The 22,350-nt window shown below is 44.8% G+C and overlaps 1 protein-coding gene across 1 annotated transcript in view; it reads right to left on the minus strand.

The window, feature by feature from the left end:
• Positions 1–11,132, minus strand: part of LOC147703086 (protein Shroom1-like) — a 219,451-nt gene extending 208,319 nt beyond the window's left edge. Inside the window, exon 1 of the mRNA XM_086931624.1 lies at positions 11,025–11,132. The gene's annotated coding sequence lies outside the window, so the exon portion shown is untranslated. The remainder of the gene's footprint in view (positions 1–11,024) is intronic.
• Positions 11,133–22,350: the final 11,218 nt, after the last annotated feature.

Below are 22,350 nucleotides of genomic sequence, written 5' to 3' on the forward strand. Positions count from 1 at the left end.
ATCTAATTTCAATAATGCAAAATAGTCAATGATATTATAACGCAAAAAAGCAGTGCATAAATAGAATAGTGAACCACAAAGAAGAATAGAAATATATCAACATGATTTTATTAGATAAATATAATAGCTAAGGGATCATGTCATAATAAATAAAATATCAGTTGCACATCCCACCACACACTAGGTCAAATCTCAGGCAAACCATCTCAAGTATTCCTATTCTCACACAACAATCCTAATGGATCATTCATACAAAACAAACATAAGAAAGTTCAAAATACTGGGAGAAATATAATGAAATCTTGCATAAAGTCAGGGTATACAATGATAAAGAGGTGTCACATATGTCAGACGAATACAATCCAAGTTATACATCAATCACAGATAATTCATAGAATATCATCAACAATTAATCAAACGTGACTGTTAGGAACATGGGATGGATTATATGGTCAAATGACTCAAACATGGCGTTTCGATGGTTGCCCCAGTTCAGGAAGGAGCTCAAAACCTGGCTCTACGGAGGACCCTGAAACACTCAATGGAGCTGCCCTCCCTCCCCCTAGTGCCTTGAGGCCATCACGGGTGAGTAGTTGCGCTTTACCAACCCGGATTGATCGATAGTCATAGCTATGACACAATGCTGGAGGCTCTCAGAAACCATACTAAGTGCAATGCTTGATCTCCATGATAGCCCTGACACACACCCCACCTCCTCTTGTATATCCATCACAGGGTAGGCATTTATCTCCAACACCTCACCCTTCTAGGCAGCAAACACAATAACCAGCGCGGATGCCCAACATGGTGCTACTATATAGATTGTAGAGTGAATGGGACGTTAAGCTTAGGGATGACATAACCTAATACTGGTTGCCAAAAATGCTGTGGCAGAGCAAGCAACAAGTAGATGATTGGGTGCAGGGAGGAGAAGTTGTAGAATGTTTCTACGAAAAAATAAAGACTGGTTACCATAAATATACTGATGTACACTAAGACACAATATAAAAGGAATAATGACCCAATTGATACCTAACCGAAAAGAGCCAGTATTTACTGGAACATACCCTTGCTTGTATAGCCAATGAAAACATGTAAAGACTTATTGTAAGATTCATAAAAAAATAAGTGTCATTGGGTTGGACAACATGAACACATACTAACATAGCCCTTGGATAACCGAGTAGCATATAAGCACTATAAATGCCATTTCTCAACTGAGACAGAGTGTAAAAGTGGTACTTCCAAGCTAATTATATGGAATGAGTTTCAACACCGCAACGTCCCAAGATTGTTTGGTTCAAGCGGGATCAAATCTGAACAAATGAGGAAAATTGGTGTAACCAAGAAAATGTAGGTGGATGTAACCAGTCCCAAAACTCTGTTCAGTAGCACTGGTCTTTCTTTTGAAATGGGTGCTCCGGTTCCGGCCTCTGCAACAGTTTCATATTGTGAAAAACCACAAGGTGTAAATCCTTGGCTTTGCTTTCTTATTGTGGTCAAGCGGTCCGTTTCTTTGTGTAACCTCAGTTCATTTGCAAGGAATTTTAAACACAGACTGACGTCACTTCCTGTAGAATGTCAGTGGTTCACCTCGAGTTTTCCCACTGGACCTTAATGACGGCCACCGGCTTAGAGTGGCCAAACGCTCGATACTATCAATCAGAAGCACAAAAGACTGGATACGTAAAGCCACTGACGTTGTGAATGCAAGATCACCACGCGCAGACGTCGACGCATGTATTTTTAATGAATTTTATGAATCACGGGGTAAGCGTTTCAAAACATGTGAAACACAAGGGAAAGGGTGCAGCCCACTCCAGCAATTTACTGTGGTATGTAGATTGCTTTGTGACTATTTTATGGTTGCAAAGCATGAAATGTTCTGTGCCTGCGACTGGCAGGTGGTAACCAGTCGCGAGTGAACACTGTCAAAATGTGACAGCTTACGCCCTTCTGCAGAGGCAGAGGCTGCAGTGACATAGGGGAGCACCTAGAGTGGTTCCACTAACCACTGAATCCAACTCCAGATGTCACATTCATGGTGTGACACTGGTCGTGGCATTGTGACCCCTGCCTATTTATGAGACATGGGTCCTAATACAGCAAAAGTGTAAAAAATAGGATGGGGGTGAGATGTCCCTCGGAGGCCTCCATCTTTGCAATGAGCCGCATTCAGATTCTAGAGGCAGGTGGACGGCTGAGCTTCCCGCATACAGCAAAGGGAGAGGTTGGTTGCAGAGCAACGCAACATAAACTGTCCTGCAACAAACCTCCGTTGTGCTCCGTGCCCCAGACGTGTAAAAGGAGCGCATCCCCTGTTGATCCTCCCAGAAGTCTCAGTATGTTCGACAGAAAAAGCCCCAAACTGAAAGGCTTCAATTGTGACACATTTCCAAACATCTGTGAGCTGCCACTATCCCAGAATTCAGCAATTTGAACCGTTTGTGATCTCCCACAACTCCCTTAGAGCCTCCCACGGCCTCCCATAGGGGCACAGGATACAGTTCAAGACCCTCCGGCTCATGGACAGCACAAGACCCGAGTGGCCATCAAAAAACTCTCATCATGCGGCTCATTAGTGTCAGTACCGGCGGATGCAGAACACATCACTTTACACTTGCTCTGGCTTGGAGAGGCAGATCGGATTGGCTGAGAGGGCATCTAAAATCTGCATAACTGTCCAGCAGCCACTTTGCCACACGTGAGCCATTCATACAGTCCTCACCGCCTACAACACTCCCAGTCCTTCTGCACTTTCCTCTAGCAGTTCAACGCCCCCATTTTACACCAAGCGCCCAATTTGTCTTCACCTTCTTCTAGATACACCAAGACCATTGTGCAACGCTTACCCCCGAAGACACCCCAAGTGTTTCTCTGGCACAGTATACATCAAACATACAATATGCTAAATACGATAGATTGTATTCTTTTCTAGGGGAGCGATACCATTTTGACCAAGGAAGGGTGGGCAAAGAGAAAAAAAATGCAGAAAAGACTCTTCGACCCTTTTCTATCAACACATGTCCCCAAGACACAGGGTGGGCAAAAAAAACCTTTGATACATTAGGCCCTACGAGCCGAGAGTGAACAAGGAATGGTGCCATATTCCAAGGGTTGCCCATCATCTGGCCTGTGAGCTCGTGAGGCATCCATACATATCATACATTAAAGCTGTGGTCGTCACTGCCTCAGACTCCGGGCGGTGCACAATTACACAGCGACATTCACTTCTAACGACCCCGTTAACGTATAGATCACAAACCAGCAGGAGCAGTTAGTGGGCAGTAACACTCAGTTACAGCAGGGCCCAACCCGGAAGTTATGTGCAGTGTGCGTGCCAGTTTGTATTTCCTCCCGGCCTGCAGCCAATTGCTGCTTCCAGCATGGGGGTGGGGGAGGGGGGCACGCGCAGGGTGCGGAGAACTGCACGAGGAGCTCGGTGACGTGTCATTATGAGACTCATTACATGGAGTTAAACTTGTCAGCTCTCTGACATCGCCTCCTGTCCTCTCAATAATTCTCGAAGGATCCTGTCCGCTTTCTGTCCCCCTTCATCGTCCACGTTTCAGTCACGTGCTCTCATCACACGTAGGACCAGTCCCCCCCCCTCCCCCTCCCCCTCCAGAGCGGGCACCCCCGCGGTCATTGTCCAGGCTCAGGGCTCCGACTCACTTGGCCCAGAATGAATGCCCTGGGACCACTGAAAGCCTGACTGTGTCCTTCAGCACCCAGCAGGGGAGCCACTCAGACTAGCGAAAGGAATGAAACTTCCCCCTGGCTGCTGTATGAATGATAAAATATAGCAATAATAAAGGTTCAGTGGGCCACCGAGGCCTCAGGGCCGTGGTGCTACTGTACCAGCTGCACAAATGGAAGTGATGCCCCTGGCATCGCCTCTGGTAGGGATCCGATCTCGAAGCCTGATGATGTCTACCTAGAACAAAACCTGGAATCTTCCAGTAATTAGTTTTTTTTTTTTTTTTAAAACAACAATGCTCCGCCCATCTCTTTCTTTGCCTATTGCTGGGCTCGCTGGAGGTCATCTCAGACAGCCTGAGAAAAAACACAAAACAGTGGGATCAGGAGAAGGTCTGATATGGCCTTCATATGCCAGAAACAGTGCAAAGGAGGAGCATCAAACCCTTCATCCAAGCAACAACTACCAGGGTCTTTAGAAGTGTAACCCTACCTCCAGAGCCACTGGAACTATGTGATTCTGCAATCATGGAGCTTTCCATCAATTTTGGGATTTATATCCTATGTCACATGACAAAAATTGCAGATTTCAACAATTTTTTTTTAGCTGAAATGGGTGAAAGGTCACTATAAAGTCATCACAGGAGACGTTGTACGGTGCTGGATCCTGTGCAAAGGTGAACTCATTTAGCTACCGATTGATGTTTTTAGGACACTCATGAGGAGAAACGGATGCCCAAACACTAATATTGGGTGTTAAAATGACAAAACAGCAAAATACTGCTGCCACAGATTGTGCTGAATTATGCTGTATAATTTGCCTTTTCTTGCCACATAATTTAGTAAATCCTGGCACATAATTTGGTCCTCTATTGCTATGCAAGTCCAGGGACCCTGCCTTTAACCCATCACATGGCTAAACAGCATTGGCTTCTGGACCAGTCACACATCTACTTGAAGGAGCTTAGTGTGTGGCTCTGCACCATTCGTTGTGTCGAAGACGCTATCGGTCCTCATATGCCCACTGCGCCCTCCTAACCAGTGTCATTTGTGCATTTAAACACTATTATGGTTATTGAACTGTGATGGGAGGGAGAGGGGGGGGGTCTCTGCTCCTCAACTCCCTTGAACCCTTCTCTTCCCAAGTGTCCAGCACTGTTCAATCACGTTGACCAAGCCCATCAGACCTTTCGGGTGGGGGTGAGCCCATCAGACCTTTGGGGCGGGGGTAGAAGTTGATTCTTGTTACCTGCCCTTGGTCATCTCTGACCCTGGGAACCTTACAAGAGCTTGCACACAAAAATATTTCCATTGCACTGCAACTTAACTGTACTTAGAAAGTGACCTCAAAAGGACTACAGGTAGTTTTGGCCACGTCCAGGATGGAGTTCCGTGGTCTGTAGGTTACACACAGATCCGTATAGCAGTACATTAGCACACATATGTTAAGGAATGTGATTCTGCGGCTGCAGAATTTTCTGCTTAGGTGTTACAATTAAACAAATTAGGTGCAACCTTTGTCTAGGCAGCGTTAACATTGTAGACTGGCCAGATTATAAATACCACAATAGAGACTGCTGCCTTATATCGCATAACATTTTTTTCTTGCAACATAATTTAGTTATCCCTGCCGCATAACTTGCTCCTCCCCCCCCCCCTCCCCGCATTACTCCAGTGATCCTGACAATGGTACAGCGTCTTAATTTTGTGATACAAAGTTTCCAAGGGGTTGTTGGAAGCTCTGGGCTGCAGCTTCACCTGAAAGCAATTAAACCCAGGTGCGACCCGTACAGGTAAGAGTGGATGGGCGGTGGGGCGAAGTTGACAGAGGATGGATGGGAAAGGGAAAATAAAATAAATAAATAAAACCACTTACCCTGCACTCGTTGAGTCGGAGATGGGGCGAGCGCAAGGTAAGAGGTGTTATTTACTTATTTATTTTATGTTCCCTATCCAGACGTCAGTCGACTTCCCCCGCCCACCACTCTTACCTGTATCAACCGCGTCTGGCTAAACCAGGGCTTTCCAACGTTTGTACGATAAGAACTACTTATGTTCAATGAACATCATCGCGAGCTACTATTTTTAGTATTGTAATAGTGGCCACATCGGTCAAGATTACATTAATGACCACCGGAAGCAATGTTATTGTCTCAGTGCATTAGTCAGGGTTGCCAATGGTAATGGAAAAAAAGCTTTGTCAGCTTGGAATACCTCTATGCATCTAATACAGATCAGCCAAAGACAGTGGCATAGCAAGGTCAGGTCGTACCCGGTGCGCAAAATTTCTTGTCACCCCCGGCTTGACAAAATGGCAAAAATGTGTTTTTTGGTTTCCACATTATATTATATCTCAGTAGTAACTCACGATGATTTCATATTAGCTTTTCTCAGGATTGCTATTTTATTCATATTTTTCCTCATATGTATCACCTTTATGATATTCAAATGTTTGTATGCTCGTTTAATCCTAATAAATTTATTGAACAAAATTTTTTTTTTAAAAACACACTTTTTTGCCATTTTGTCACCCCCCTCATTGATGACACCCGGGGCGGTTTGCACCCACCACCCCCCCCTTCCTACTCCACTGGCCAAAGATGCAGGGCTTTTTTTGTTTACAATGACATCCTCAGGGATTATTTTGTATCCACATCTTGTCTCATACTAATAATCCAGATCACATAGATTCATAACCCAATCATACCAACCACCCCTGAAACTTGCGGTTGCAACGTATTGGCACAAAAATGTATAGTTAGTAAAGTGATAATTGTAATTTATTAAGACAAAACGATGCAGTGCCCCTGCCACGAAAGTAAAAACATTAGTAATAATTCTCCCCACATGATTTATCACTCAAAAATCAGCATTTCATATATCTTTTGGAAATGTACCTATTTTTCTTCAAACATCACCTTATGAGTTCTGCAAATACACACCTTTTTACCTGAACTACAGTTTTGGCCTACACATATTAATTGAACCAAGCAAAAGGTTGTGGTTCAGTAGGCTGGGCTGCACACAGGAGAGGCACTGACAGGTAGCCGGAGAGTTACCAGTCTAGTCTTGGAGAAGCCCAAGATAAACAGAGGCCCTGCTTCAAGTAACCTAGTACAGTGCTACTGTTTCTGCTCTCATTTCCCTGTTCCTTTATATCCTGGCTCACCCTGAAACACAAATAATTGATTGGCTCGAACAAAGGCCTTGGAAGAGGCATATATCCTCAGCACACACCGCGCGACTGCATCCGGGAGCGAGGTGCGGCCTGGAGGCACACACCGTGCTCTTACCTTTCCAAAATGGCGTCTGCTGTCAAGAGAGGAAATTTCACATTTTCCTATCCTGCTCTCCAGCATATGAAACTCAAAATTACCAAAAAAATTGCATCACACAAGTGACACAACCCCCTAGATCACGATTTTTTTAAAAGGTTCCAATTGTAAACATTTTCTCTTTTTCAGTGAGTCACTGTATGAGCCTCCGGTAGACATTCAAGCATCTGAGGCTACGTAGATGCTTTTCAAAACTGGAAATAATCAGAATTGGCGCCAAGGAAATATCCACTAGCAGGACACCACAATGTCTCTCAAAATGTCTTTGGGTGTCATTAACCATATTAAGTCAAGTCAAGTCATGAAGCTTTATTCGGTGCATAGAAACTGACCATAAAAGCACTAAACACATACATTGTATAATAATTACAGTGGTTTACAGAATGGGGAGACTACCAAAATGTAACAGACACAATGATTTAGAAACACATACTTTTCCTGGCCTCAATAGATTGAATTAAAAACGTAGCAGTTAAAAAACAGACATCGACATGTTGCAGGTAAAAATAAGACTCATAGCCTGAATAACTGTGCGTACACCATATTTAAGAAACATAGGTTTTAAATAGGTTGTATGGAAATTCATATACAGTTTACAGATCAAAAGAAAGTGCAAAGTGCTTTGTTTGGATACACCATCACACATGCATGGCCCCTGTGGATATTTCTTAAGAGTTGGCAGAGCTACTAAGTGATGTGCTACACCAAACCTCAGCCTGGTTAGCACAAACTTGTGTGATGGCCTTGTCACCCATATTAAATAGGTGGGAAAGCCTTCAACAATAGTATAACTATTGTAAAATTGACAGTAGATAAAGATCCGTTAGCAACAGCTCGCTTTCTCACAGAGAAGGCCAAAAATTTGGATTTCAGCTCCGACTTTGAAATGAAGGCCGCTGCGCCAGGGTCAACCAAGACATTTAAATTAAAAATCTCAGAAAAACAGCCGATGACATATTTTAACCAGGGTATATTAGAATATTTATCCAACGAGAGACAGCCCTCAATGATCGAATATTAATGCATTCAGGGAGTTGTAGTCTTGGTTCAGGTCAATGAAATGAAAGTATGTTTCGAAAAAGAGCATCTCGGAGTAAAAATATCGCTCCCAACGACAGGTTTCAAATCCCAAGGTATAACATTGCGTAATGCACCTATAGCAAACCACTACAATCAGGGTTTTAAGTGGGACAGGTCTTTCCAGGTCTCAGACCCTGTAGTAATTAAAAACGAGCTCTTTATTCGTGTCCTTTACTCTAGTGGCAAAAACACATGAACAATGAAAGTAAAAAGCGTTAAGTTATCCATATCAACAATTTAGTTCCTGTTTATATTTTACATGTGTTGTTTTAATCTTGCATTCCCTAAGAGTGTTTGCTAATTCCAGGATGATCCGTTTATGCATTTTGTTGTACCTGTAGCAGATTACTCGTGGAAAGTGCATACTTTGAACTGAGTCGCCTCCAGGTGTTTATAATGGGCCTGAAAATAGTGCCAGTTTATAACAGTGTCTGTCAGTGGGTCAAAAAGGTGTCCAGAATACATGGTCATCCAATTCTTGGCCTCCCTGCAGAACACACAGAGCATGGTCACGTATTTCAGTCCTAATGGTGATTCCTTGCAAATATGTGATACGGAGATACACATTTACAGTCGCTAAAATATCCACAAGGCAAACGTAAAAGAAAATATGGCTCTTTATGTGAGTGGATGATTTGTCTGTTTGTGGAGAAGGTAAATTAAAGGAGAAGCTGCGCAATAAGGAGAGAGTGAAAAGATGGTGCTAAAGAGGAAAGAGAGGAGGTGTAGGATAGGCAGGTAGACAAGATGTGGGGAGAAAGATGTATTTGTCAACATAGAAGGAATATAACAGGAGTGATTGTGACACTCTGGAGAACACTACCCCTTCCACAGGCCTCAGAAATGTTTAATTCAGTCTCACAATTCCAGAATTAAATTATTTTCAATATCAACGATTTGTAACATAGTCGTTGTTACTCATTTCAATTCACTAGCTAACAACCATTGACAAAGCCAATAGTCCTGGCTGGTTTTATATCTAGATGCAATAAGAGGGAGCTAAGAAAGGAACCGAAATAATGGGTGTGACAGTGTGGGATTCACAGACATTTAGTTAGGTGTGTAAGCCACACCCTTATTTACACAGACCATGGGCCTTTGAGAGACCCCTCACTTTTTTCCTCCCACTTTAAACCCTGACTACACTCTCTTTTTCCAGAAACTAGAGATGAAATAGTGATGCAAATGAATGTAGTCTGCTCTCGAAGTGTCCTGTGTCATTTGTGAATACTTCTTACAGTGTCTCTTAAACATGTAATACAACAGACTCCAGGTAGCCTATCTCCATGCAAGTATAACATCCAGCCCAGGTGTTTTCTTTGCAATCCAAGACTTAGATACCAGCTTACAGCCCTGCCAAGTTTCCAGGCCAATGGGGACTAGCTGCTCTAGTCCAGATCTTTTACATTTTTTATTTTTGTCTTGTTTATCCCATTATAGAAACCAGGACTGCAAGTCCCAGAATTCAAAGGAAAAAGTCGGTTCTGGAGCAGCTCGACAGGCATTGACTTTGGAAACTTGGCAGCTGCGTGTTTATTTTATTAGAATGCGGAGGGAAACGTGGCCTGGGAGAGCTACTCACTGCTACTCACCCACGGGCCTGGGAACCTTGGGAGGTCTGGGGTTATAACAGAAATACAATACCTAACTTCGACTTGCTACAGAAACAAGCGCTCTGGACCGGTTTTCCTTTTCTGTGGCAGTTTTATGCGCCTACATGTATTCCTGTGGCGCACAGACTTCGCCACGCGCTGAAACCCCACGTGCAATGATTCCCAGCTCACCTTATGGTTCACCGTGTGAAACTCGCTCTTTACTCGGCGGCCGTGTGATGCGTGCCTAAACCGCATTCCACAGGTGGCATTGTGTGAGGTGACAGGTATCTGGTGGGCGTTCTGGAAACGTGTCTCGAAGGAAACAATGACAGCGCAGCAAAACAATCACCACCCAGAAATGAAAGTGCGCACCACCACGCCGACTGCACCAAAGCAACTTCCCTACAGCACCTTGGAGCGGGGAATTCCTTTTTCAAGGAGTACAAGTGGCGTTAACCATATGGCTACATCATAAGGACGCCTCGCTGCCAGTTTAAGGCCTGTGGTCGCTACTTTCTGAAGCCCGCCCCCTTTTATTTACGATTTTTACATAGAGACGGTTTTCTTCATATCGGATGTGTGTGGAATACATGTAACTAACTCGAGACAAGCGTGAATCTCGATAAACTAATATAATCAGTTCTGTGCTTGAATGGGATCAATTGTCAACCTGGAAAACAATGACTTGTAAAAGTGAAGGCCAGGGGCGGGAAAGTTGTGTCAGTGTAAAAAACTGCGACGCGTACTACAGTCCTCCTGTTACATCTGACCAAGACACACAGGGGCTTCTTTACAATGGCTCATTCCGCCGCCGGTGCGTCAATTTTAATATGGAAAAAGTGACGTACCGGTGGCGCAAAGGGCTTGTCAATAAGCCCACTAGTTGGCATTGGAAGCAAACATGCCGTGTCGTCTGTGTTTTGCTTCTTTCAAAGTATAAAGGTATAATCGCCTAACATATGGCATCCTTGCATTATAAATCCGAGGTCTGTACTTGTCTTATGTCATGTATAAGCTGCAACAGGTCTTACTTTGCATTCTTGTACCCTAGCATTTATAACAGGATAAGCAAAACTACAAGTCCCAGAATGCATAGGGAAAAACATCAAGACGCGACAATCTACTAATACTTGGCGGTGACAGTTTTAGGGCTCTCTAAAGCCCACGTAACAATGAAACTAGTTCTCTCCCTCATCTACGCTGTTCACCGGAATTTGTAGCACACGGCAGCTGTACTGTAGCGGCACAGGCGCTATACCAATGACATGAAACATAACACCACGTTGCAGGCTGTAACCAAGTCCAAAGAGCTCACCTGCTGCTCTCCTACCCTGTAACCAGGACCGCCGGTAAGCAGGCGCCTCGAAGCCCCATACGATTCTTGCCCAGCGAAGCGCTGCGAATTAAAGTCCAATGTTTCCGTGGGTTCAACCCACTTGCGAAAACCGGTGAGAGTCCACGGTTTCCTTGGCAGCTTCTGTGTGCCCATAAAGGTGAACCGGGCAGTTCCAGAGGCTCCGCCAATCGGCGAGCGGGGGGCGGCTCTGAGGCAGGAACCTGAAACTCTGATGTCACAGGGGAAACATTTCCACCTGACCCAGATCCACTCATGCGAAAAAATGCAAACACCAACGGGGCAGGGGATTAACGTCCGCAAAAATCTGCGTTCGCTGTGAGAGCTGAAATCAGCGGCATTTTGGGAGCAATACTAAATATATTTGTTTTTCTCCGTGAGTTGGACGAGTTCTGAGATACATGGTACTTCCAGCTCCCTGGATATATAATCTACAAAGATACGAGCGGAGGTGTACTAGAAAACAAGCACTAAAGGGCTGGGGACCCACTCACATCTGCCCTAGGGACGCCCACTCTAATAGTAGTTTGCCAACATCTGTCCATTCTTTCTGCGGCCTCGCTGCAGCAAGCGTGAGCTGTACATCGCAGGCAGCATTGTATCCGGTACATCGGCACATGCTTAGCACGGGCTTTGGCTGTAGGGACTTTTTGGGCTATTTCAATTCCCTGCTCCTGATTATTATTTATTTATTTTACATATTCTTGTGTTTATTTTTCCCATCAAGCATTTACAATTTTTGATTTATTGAGTGTATCTTCCACTCCTAATATGGGGGGGGGGGGGGAGGGGGGGGGGGGGCAAATGCCCTTTTACGTTGTAAGTTTCCGTTTCTTCCTTCCTTCTTCCCAGATGACCAAGTGGCCACGCAACCCTCTGGTCTCACCCAATACTCCCAGAGGCGACTCTCTGCTTTCAGAAACGGACGCTGTGTGGACCCCGGGCTGCCCCTGAACCTACCTGCAGCAGCTGACTCTGGTGCCTTCGTCCTCCCCCCTCCCGCCGCCGACCCCTGCTCCATCTCTGGGTCTTGCAGCCGTGTGGAGTGCGGTAGAGGAGCAGCAAAACTACAATACCCAGCTGCCCTAGCGGCGCTAATCGCGCCAAACGCGCGCCAGGAGGCGCTCAAATACAGAGTCACCCCGGTCGAGGGGGCGACTCTCTGCTTTCAGAAACGGACGCTGTGTGGACCCCGGGCTGCCCCTGAACCTACCTGCAGCAGCTGACTCTGGTGCCTTCGTCCTCCCGCCTCCCGCCGCCGACCCCTGCTCCATCTCTGGGTCTTGCAGCCGTGTGGAGTGCGGTAGAGGAGCAGCAAAACTACAATACCCAGCTGCCCTAGCGGCGCTAATCGCGCCAAACGCGCGCCAGGAGGCGCTCAAATACAGAGTCACCCCGGTCGAGGGGGCGACTCTCTGCTTTCAGAAACGGACGCTGTGTGGACCCCGGGCTGCCCCTGAACCTACCTGCAGCAGCTGACTCTGGTGCCTTCGTCCTCCCGCCTCCCGCCGCCGACCCCTGCTCCATCTCTGGGTCTTGCAGCCGTGTGGAGTGCGGTAGAGGAGCAGCAAAACTACAATACCCAGCTGCCCTGGCGGCGCTAATCGCGCCAAACGCGCGCCAGGAGGCGCTCAAATACAGAGTCACCCCCGTCTCGCGGGACGCGAGCGGGACGCCGGGCTAAGCCCGGGCAAAGGGCGGGCCCTCTGTGGCCGAGGTAGGCCGGGCTGGGCCCGCTCTCTTATCTTTCATTTTTCACACTGCTATCATTTATTCGCTACTGTGTCCATCTGAGTGGGAGGATAACTTGATACGAGAACTGTGATAGCTACACTCCACCCTGGTCTTACCAGATCTGCCTGGGTCTGTCCTAATTCCAGACTTTTATTTGTTTATCATTGTTTTATCTCTATTTTTGTATTATTGTGGAAAATGTCTAAAACTCTACGATCAGGAAAGGTAGTGGGAGAAAAACCTGCCCGGAAACTAACTATCATTCGGACAAGAAACAAGTCAGTAAACAACCCACCTTTGAAAGGCCAATGTCAGTTATCTGAACTCTGGGACTTGTCTGGTATAAAAAAACCTCAAGGTGCAACTTTACATAATCCAGATACTAAAACCCTGGAAGTACGCTTACCAACTACCTCTGAGGTTCGATCTCCCCTGGTCCAGCAGGAGGCCCCCCAAACAATGGTAGGAGGGTCTCCCACCCGGGACCCTACAGATGGGAAGCCGAGGATTATAAGTGAGCCAGTGCACATTCCATCGATCCCTCAGGTACCCCTGAATGTCAGGCTGGAGGATGACATGTCTGCATTATCCATTGATCTGGAACTTTGGGGTCGCTACGTAAGCCCTGATAAAGTGGAATCCCTCGAGCAATGTAAAGCTCAGGGGGGCGCCACCCCATCAGGGTTAATGCTGTACAGTAGCACCCCGTCGCTAAACAGACATGAATTATCTGTTCTACTAAACTCCTCCAAGAGCCCTGACCTCAATCTCCTAGATAATATCCGGACTGCGGAAGCACGAGAAAAGCCGATCTCTGAGTCCATGATCGTGCTGGAACAACTTCTTGCTTCAAATTTGCAGCTTTTGGGGAAATTTGTTGGCAGTTCTGACTGTATCCTTGAATCAGTTACTCAAATCCTAAAGCTACTGCTGCAGAAAATGCCGGATTTGAGTAAGCCCTCCCCCCTCGAGCCTGGACTTTCTGTATCCGAGGGGAATGGTATTGCTAATAGAAGCGAACTAGTTAAGAACAATGAAGAACCTGATATGGCCTCTCTTAAGGAGAAGCCTCATACTGCAGCATCAAACTGTATCAAGAATATAGTCCTGGAGATAGAGGAGGAGGATAAGATCTTGCCTGGCCCCAAAACGGCCCAGGAGTTATTTTCTATCTTTGTCCCGGATGGCGGAAAAGATCTCCCGGCCAATAAACTTGAGGACAATGAAGAAAAAAGAAAACATGGTAAACAAAAAAGTACCAAAGCCACTAAGAGGAAACCAATCCGAAAATATAGAAAGAAGAAGCAACGGAGGATCATCTTCCAAAAATGCACAGAGGCAAGGGAGAATGAAATAAGGAATGGGGAATCCCTATCTACTTCCTTAAAAGTGGACATGGATGTGAACTTAACCACTTCAACCTCAGTGGAGGAGGAAAACGAACAAGACAGCCTGCCTTCTCAGGAAGAGTTTCCACAAATTGGGGGCTCTCTCCCAGGCTCACCTTCTCGGAGTGCACTGGGAGGCCCAATTTCCTATCCATCCGGGAATTTAAACCCTTTTGCCCCCCCCTTTGTGGTAACAATTGACTCCGAAAATTCTTGTCCTCCGGCTCGCCCTGTAAGTAGGCCAAAGGCCCCCGTGGATGTGCGTGTACTTGATTTTGTTCCATTATTTGACACTGACCTTTTGTCAAATAGAGCTTGGCTTCTTAAACGTTTCAGTGAAGTTGAATGTCTCTACCACATTCAGTCTAGAGACATAGAATTGGTGACTCTGCTGGGTGGAAGTCGGGTTTTGAGTATTCGGGTGAAATTTTATTCCCCCATTATAACAAATCTGATACTAGAGCAGGCTGAAAATTTTCAACGCTTGGGTATTGATATTCTCCCTATTTCTACCCTTGGCAAGCCAAACGCTTCTGATAAACAGGGGTTGAGGGGCGGTGAGCAAAACGGGGTTACCTCTCCTCTGAGAGACCTGAAAATCTGGGTATCCAGAGGAAAACGCTCTGTATCGCACGTGAAGCCTCTTCCACTTGTTGAGAATTCCACACTCAATGATGATAATAACCGGTGGAATTGGCTTCATAGTGCATTATCAACAAAAAATAAGGATAACCCCAAATTGTTCCAACATCTTTAACCCAGCCTTAAACATAATTTCCTGGAACGCGGCCGGTTTCCATAGCAGCCCGGAGAAAATGTCCCTTCTATCCACTCTGGAGGCTGATATATTGTGTATCCAGGAAACATGGTGCATAGACAGGTTAATGCCATTAAAAGATTACTATGTTTTGGAAATACCGGCTGCGCCCTCTAAGAAAGGGCATGCTAGGGGGGGCCTCGCCTGTTTACTGTCAAACAAGTTTCAATGGAGATTTTCCCATTACATTGATCCCAGTAGACTTTTCCACACAATTACTTTAGAAAATATGTTTCTTGATAATGCAAAATACCCCATGGTAATTTTTAATGTGTATATTCCGCCTGAGAAATGTTTTAATGATAACTTGCAGCGGGTTCTCCAGTATATGGATAAGATAAAAAACTCACCTCCTTTTCCCGTAATTTTACTTATTGGTGATCTGAATTGTAAAGTATCAAATGCCAGTCTAAAACTCTTCAGGGATAAAGCGAAGGAGGAAGCACACTGCATCCCCCAGACACTTTTCCCTGCAGATCTAAAGACAAATAAAAGGGGGAAGATCTTGTTAAAAGAACTAGCAATCGGGGATGGTATTATCTTAAATGGAAGATTTCCATCTGACGTCCCCGCAAATTATACCCACAAATCCCCCTTTGGGTCATCAATTTTGGACTATGCCATCGCCAGCTATAGTCTGTTTCCCCAGATTCTTGACTTACAGATCACCCCCACGACTCTGAGCGACCATAGTATATTATCAATATCAATCTCTCTAAATTCTTTGAATACGGCATCCTGGTCGCTAAATGGCAAGGAGGCTACCTTCCATTCAATAACTGGAAGATGCTTCTGGAATTATGCTGCCATTAATGGAGTGCAGGAGCTACTGACTGATACCCTTAAGGAAATAGAAGAGTGGAACGGAAATGAAATAGTTTGTTTTGAGGAATTCATGTTAAAGATTCTTTTGAATGCTAAAAAAATTGTCCCCCCTAGGAAAAAAGGAGAGGTAGTCCCTCCGACTCTTCGTAACTTAAATAGGGAATTAAACAAACTGATCCGTGCACAGTACGTTGAAAGGGTACCAGAACGGGGGAAAATTATTGCTAGGTTAAGAAGAAAGAGAAGCAGACTTAAGCTAAAAATCAAAAGGGACAGGGAGGATGAAGTATGGATCAAACTAAGGGAATCAGCTGCATGTGGTAATATTAAAGACTTCTGGGCAATAATCGGGAAAGGATGTGGTACACGCCACGCCCCCACTCCCATAGCTATACCTGAGGATATATGGTCCTCTCATATTCGGGAATTATATGCAGGGAATGGGACCACAAGTGTGGATAACATCATGTTTGCTACCCCTGATGACTCGGTCTTCTTTCCCTCTGAGAAGGAAATCGAGTTGGCTATAAAAAATATGCGTTCCTCTGGGGCCATGGGACCGGATGAGCTTCCGATGACGGTCCTAAAACAGGACCCATTAACCTGGAGTAAAATCTTGTATCCCCTGTTTAGGGCTTGCCATCTCTCCAAACGTGTCCCGGCATCGTGGAGAGGAAGCATTTTGGTCCCTATCTTCAAGAAGGGGGCACGGGATAGACCCAGCAACTATCGCATGATTGCGCTCCTCGACTCCATCGGAAAGGTCTTTGCGAAATGCCTCCTGAGTTCTCTTTCGGATTGGGTGGAGGAGCGTAATATCTTGCCGTTGGAACAGACTGGCTTCCGAAGGGAACATGGCACTTTGGACAACCTGACTGCCCTTCAGGTCATTACTGACAAATATGTCCAGGTGAGAGGGGGTGTCGTATACGCCGCCTTTATTGATTTCTCCACAGCGTTCGATAAAGTAGATCGGGGAACGCTGTGGAGAAAACTGGCGTCACTGGGTGTCCCTACTCCCCTGTTGGAATTGGTGCGGGCTCTGCACACTGACACCTGGTGCAGGGTCTTAATGGGGGGTGAGAGGGGACTTTCGGCTAAAATACCATCCCAGAATGGCCTTAAACAGGGCTGCTTATTGGCGCCCCTGTTGTTTTCCCTTTATACTACTGACCTCCCTGCTGTTGTGTCCCACAGTGAGGGGATCGCACCGTTGATAGGAGGGGTGCCAATTGCCTGCCTGATGTATGCCGACGATGTGTTATTGCTTGACTTAACTCCCGTGGGTCTGGCAAATCGGCTTCAGGCTCTTCAGGACTTTGCTGGGGAGCATCATATGAAGATTAATATCAATAAAAGTAAGGTGATGTGTATAGCGGGCAGGAAGAAATGCCGCTCGTCAAATTTTGGTTGGGCTATTGGAGCACATAGACTGGAGGTCGTAACTTGTTACACATTTTTGGGGAAAATATTCTCGGCCAATATGAGCGAGAATCTCCATATAGAGCATTGCTCTCGCAAAGCTCTTGCCCATGGCAATGGGTTAAAGTCCCTATACCTGGCAACGGGGAAAAGACATTTCTCTAGCCTTCTCGAAGTATTTAGAGCTAAAATCCCCGCAACCATCTTGTATGGTATAGAAATAATAGAGATAAAACTTTGGGACTTTTGCCACAAGATCGAGGGAAAACTCCTAAGATCCCTCTCGACTTTAAACAATGCCTGTCCTCTGGCCGCCTGCAGGTTGGACTTTGGACTCAGGAGTGCCTGGGTTCAGGGTCTGTGTGCCTTAATAAGGTGGGTAGCCAGTTTGGCCAGAGCAAGAGAGGGAACCCTGCGAGTTTTACTCAAAAATGAACTTTTGGGCAATTTTAAGGAATTCTCCAAACTTGTTAGTAATTTTAGAAGGGCTGTGAAAATCCTTAGACTGGATGAAAGTGCGCTCTTCTCCTACTCTCCCATGCTGTTAAAGCAGGTCCTTAAGGAGGCTTCGTGGGAGTATTGTTTTTTATCCGATAAAAAAACAATAGGAGATAAAAGGAATGTGGAGCCGCTCATCTTTTCCTATAGATTGAAACAGCCTCAACCGTATGCCCTGTGGAATCTACCACACGGGATTCGTAGGTTTTGGTTTTTATTACGGTACGACTTAATCCCCCTCAATGTGCTGCTGTCCAAATGGCATGGTACTTCACCGTTGTGCAATTTATGTAAGTTGAATAACCAGGACTGTATGCATGTACTTTTGATTTGTCCTATGTTACGTAGCTTGCGCAATCGATGGCTTAAAGTAATTTGTCTACGCCTCAGCATTGTCACTTTACAAGATTTTCTGTATGCACTTTATTGCCCACCGAATGAAATGTTTTGTGCTTATGTTTTTAACTTTTTTAAAGGATTTTTAGCTATTTATTAATGCTTCTGGAAGATTGTGCCGACCCGGCCTCGTGGGACTGAGGGTCTGTAGTGTTGCTATTACGGTTCAAATACTATGTTTTTTATTACTCTTGCACTGGTGATGATTTATGTTGCTTTGTTTGTACATGTTTATGTGGCCCTCTTTGAGAGCCAAGACATAATAAATAAATTTGAATTTGATTTGATCCCAGGCCCCTCCCATTCCTAAACCCACCTCTCAATTTATAGGGGTTTAATGTTTTTTTTCATTTTAAATTGTTTTAGGGAGGGCCCAGGAGCTGCACACTGCTACTTACTGTGCGTCCCATGCATATTATGTTTAGTAAATTACTGTTTTAAAATGGCTTTCCATCAAAAATTTCCAATATGTCTGCTGGTGTATCAGCACACATGCACATGTATATGCTGGCTAGCAGGGGTGCAGCCGTGGCCCGTGGAGGGAGTTCGGTGGGGCAGGGAGGCGGGGAGGGGCAGGGTGGGGGGTGGTAAACAACAGCATATGGATAATTGCAGGTAAGTAAACAATTTAATAAATAAAATGAATTTCTACTGCAGGGGCGGGTCATCCGCTAAGGCGGAGGAGCGTCAGCCCACCTCTATCAGAGCCGAGCAGGAAAAATAAAATGATAATAACGTCGTCCTGCGGTGCTGGGTTAGGGCAGGATGGGGTTGATGGCTCTGGGGGAGGAGTGGTTTGGACTCCCTAAGTGCACATGACTGTTTGGCCGGCCCTCTTGGGCCGACCAAACAGTCATGCGCACTTTGCATGTTCCTCACCAGGAACATGCAAAGCCTCCTTGTCCCCGTCTGAGCGTCGAACCACAGCACTTAGACCAATCACAATGCTGCATCGCAGCATTGTGATTGGCTCAGGGGAGCCCGGGATCCAGGTGCTTCCTGCTGCTGGGACTGCGGGAAGAAGGAAGCTGAGTAAGATGGAGGAGAGGCGGCAGCCGGCAAAGAGGTGAGTGGTATTTTTATTTTTGTCTCTGTCCCCCTGCCACCCCTGTCACGCAACCGTCGTTCACTGCCAGCCGCTACTGCTGGCTAGGGTGTTCACCTTGGAATACTTTTTTTATGATAAAAATATTCTAAGATGGCCACCTATGTACACACACATGCATCCTACACACTAGTGGGAATCACAGAATGGTTTTCATCATAAGTCAAAGAAAAAAACATTCCATGTTGACCAGTGTGAGTGATCATTCATGGATGCTGATATACTAGCAGCCATTTTGGATATTTTTATAGCATATGTGATGCCAAGGCATATAAGCATTGATAAAGTTAGCTGCTAGACACCTGGTTATTACTGGTCTATAGATTATACTCCAAAATTCAATGCATCATGGAACACCTTTTTACTACCAGATGAGGCCAAGCTACTCAAATCTATAACTTCATTAAAACCCTCTAATCATTTCAACCATCTGCTGCCCACCAAATTCTTCAAAGAGCTTAGATCTGCCATCCTCCCTCTTTGGTCCATGATTATCCATGAATCTCTTGTACCGGGTAGGATTCCTGATTGCCTCAAGATAGTACAAATCAGCCCACACACCCCAAAAAGCCAAATGCAGACTTTTCTGATCCCAACAATTTGTCTAATTTCTAATATCATATCTTTAGCCAAATTGCTTGAGAAATGCAGACAAACACACAACTCTGCAACCACATCAAGAAGTTTCAGCTCCTTGGCCAATTTCAATCGGGTTTCAGAGCGGGACATAGTACTGATACGGCTCTAAAACACATTGTGTGTGATGGCGTGACTACTTGACCAGAACAAACCTTGCCTACTTATTCTTCTTGATCTGTCCTCGGCATTTGACATGGTCAAACATGAAAACCTTATTGCCTTAAATGTGACAAGGGCTGAGACATACCGTGGTTGGCGGCTGTCTAAGCTAGCCTGACTATTGTAAACCTTGCCCATATCTTTACAAACCCAAGTCATATGGTGGGTATTAACAAATAGATTATTCAGGAGGCCTTGTATGAACATTATGGCGGCCTGAGATATAAACAAGAACTCTCGAAATCTTCAGTCGCCCGGTATATAACTATGGTGGACGCTGATGCCCCCCCCCCTCAAAATTGCCAGCTAGCTATCTCCTAAAAGTCACTAACCGCTGGGACCGAAGCTTGCTCTTTCGCGTTAGGGCTGGCACTCTAAAATTCCTACTGTGCTTCCCTTTCAGGCTTTAACATCAATCTTGAGCAAATGCCCTGTCCCTGCAGTAATCGTGGTAATCAATCTATGTTACATTTTCTATTATTTTGTAACTTTTACCAAATATATAGTAAACAGCTGTTGATTCTGTTATTTAAGGCTTTGGCCATTACTGACTTTGAGGTAGCCTATATGAATATCCTTAAGCTTAACAGTGAAAATATAATTGTCCGCGTTAGCACTTTTCTGAAAATGGCTATTTGTTCCCACGCCTCCATGAGCACTGTATAAGTAGTCCTGATTGCACTTTTTTCACATCCTTTGCCTTTATGTGGATCTCATAGTCCAATTAGATGCATTTTATTGTACAATGCTGCTTATACTGGACTGTGTTTTTACATTACTCTGCTGCTATCTGTTAAGCTATTTGCACTTTATTACATTACACTGTTACATTTTTTGAAACACCTTGTTATCGGTCTTTGATCAAATGTGTGTTTTTATATTACTTTGCTGCTATCTGTTAAACTATTTGCACCTTATTACATTATGCTGCTACATTCTAGGAAACGCCTTGTTATTGGTATCAATCAAATCATAAGCCTATAATGAACTCACCGCGCCATTTTGCACAATGCCTATGTCCCTGTCTATTTATTGTTTTAAGTCACATGTTTATCGTTTTAACTATGTAATGATGATTTTTTTAGTGTATATTTGTGTTGGTATTTTGCTCTGTACTTTTATGGATATTTTATATCTGAATAAAGATAATTGAATTGAAAACCTTCTTGATCGTTTTGAAAAAAGGATGGGGTTAACGGTCCCTGTCTTAAATTGGTTTGCCTTGTTCTTACATAATAGAACTCAAAGACTCAAAGTTAACCGTTCCCTCACTAACAGTACTCCAGTCTCAATTGAAGTGCCTCAAGGTTCGTGACCCATTTTCAAGGTTAATACCAAAGGGCTATGATCTGACACTATCCGAGGTTGCTTCTCTATTTGCGAGCCCTGAATTAGTGAATTAGAAATTAAAAAATAATCTAGCCTGACAAGGGTTTTATGTGGGGCGGAAAAAAATGTACTGCCATCTAAGTGTGGATGCAACTTGACCCATGGGTCCACCAAAGAATTGTGAGACACCAAATCTACCAGAGCCTTATACACTTTCTTTTTCCTCTCCACGCATTTTCCTCCCAGCTGCAAAAAAGAGCTATTCGGAACATGGATATTTAAATCCCCACAGCATACAATAGGCTCTGGCCATTGAGCCAATTCAACATCCAAAACTTGCAGGACATCTGGATCATCCTCAGTGGAGCCGTAAATTTTAACCAACGTTAACATTTCCCCTTTAAAGCAAATTTCCAGAATCACCCACCTACCCCATTGGTCCTCCTTCTTTCTTCTTACTACTATATCTCTATTTCTGCCCAGTACTGCAACTCCTCTTGTTTTTGTCCCTTGTCTAGTATTAGCTAAAACTTTAAACCCCAGCTGTTCCAATAAATATGCTCTTGTACCTTCTATATGTGTCTCTTGTAGACATACCAAGTCCAACTTTAAAGATTTTAACAATGCCGCCACTCTCACTCTCTTGTTAACCTCGTTAAGCCCACAAATATTAATAGAAGCAGTGGACTTTTGAAAGAGCTTTATTAAAAGATTCCACCTATAGGGAACATATGGAGGAGTGGATTACATTTTTTTGGGAGATCAATAGAGAAACTGCACCACCAGGGGTAGTGTGGGACGCCTTTAAGGCTGGGATACGGGGCGAGACTAAAAGCTTTGTTTTAGCAAGGCAGAAGAAAGAGAGCGCAAGGTTGGAGGAAGTAAGGCAGAAGTTCATAAAAGAGGAAGAAGAATTGGCCACTGCTATACTACAGAATCGCTCTTTAGAAATACACTTATTCAGAATTATAGCAT

This window comes from Lissotriton vulgaris, chromosome 7 (genome assembly GCF_964263255.1).
Source record: "Lissotriton vulgaris chromosome 7, aLisVul1.2, whole genome shotgun sequence".
NCBI classification, from domain to species: domain Eukaryota; kingdom Metazoa; phylum Chordata; class Amphibia; order Caudata; family Salamandridae; genus Lissotriton; species Lissotriton vulgaris.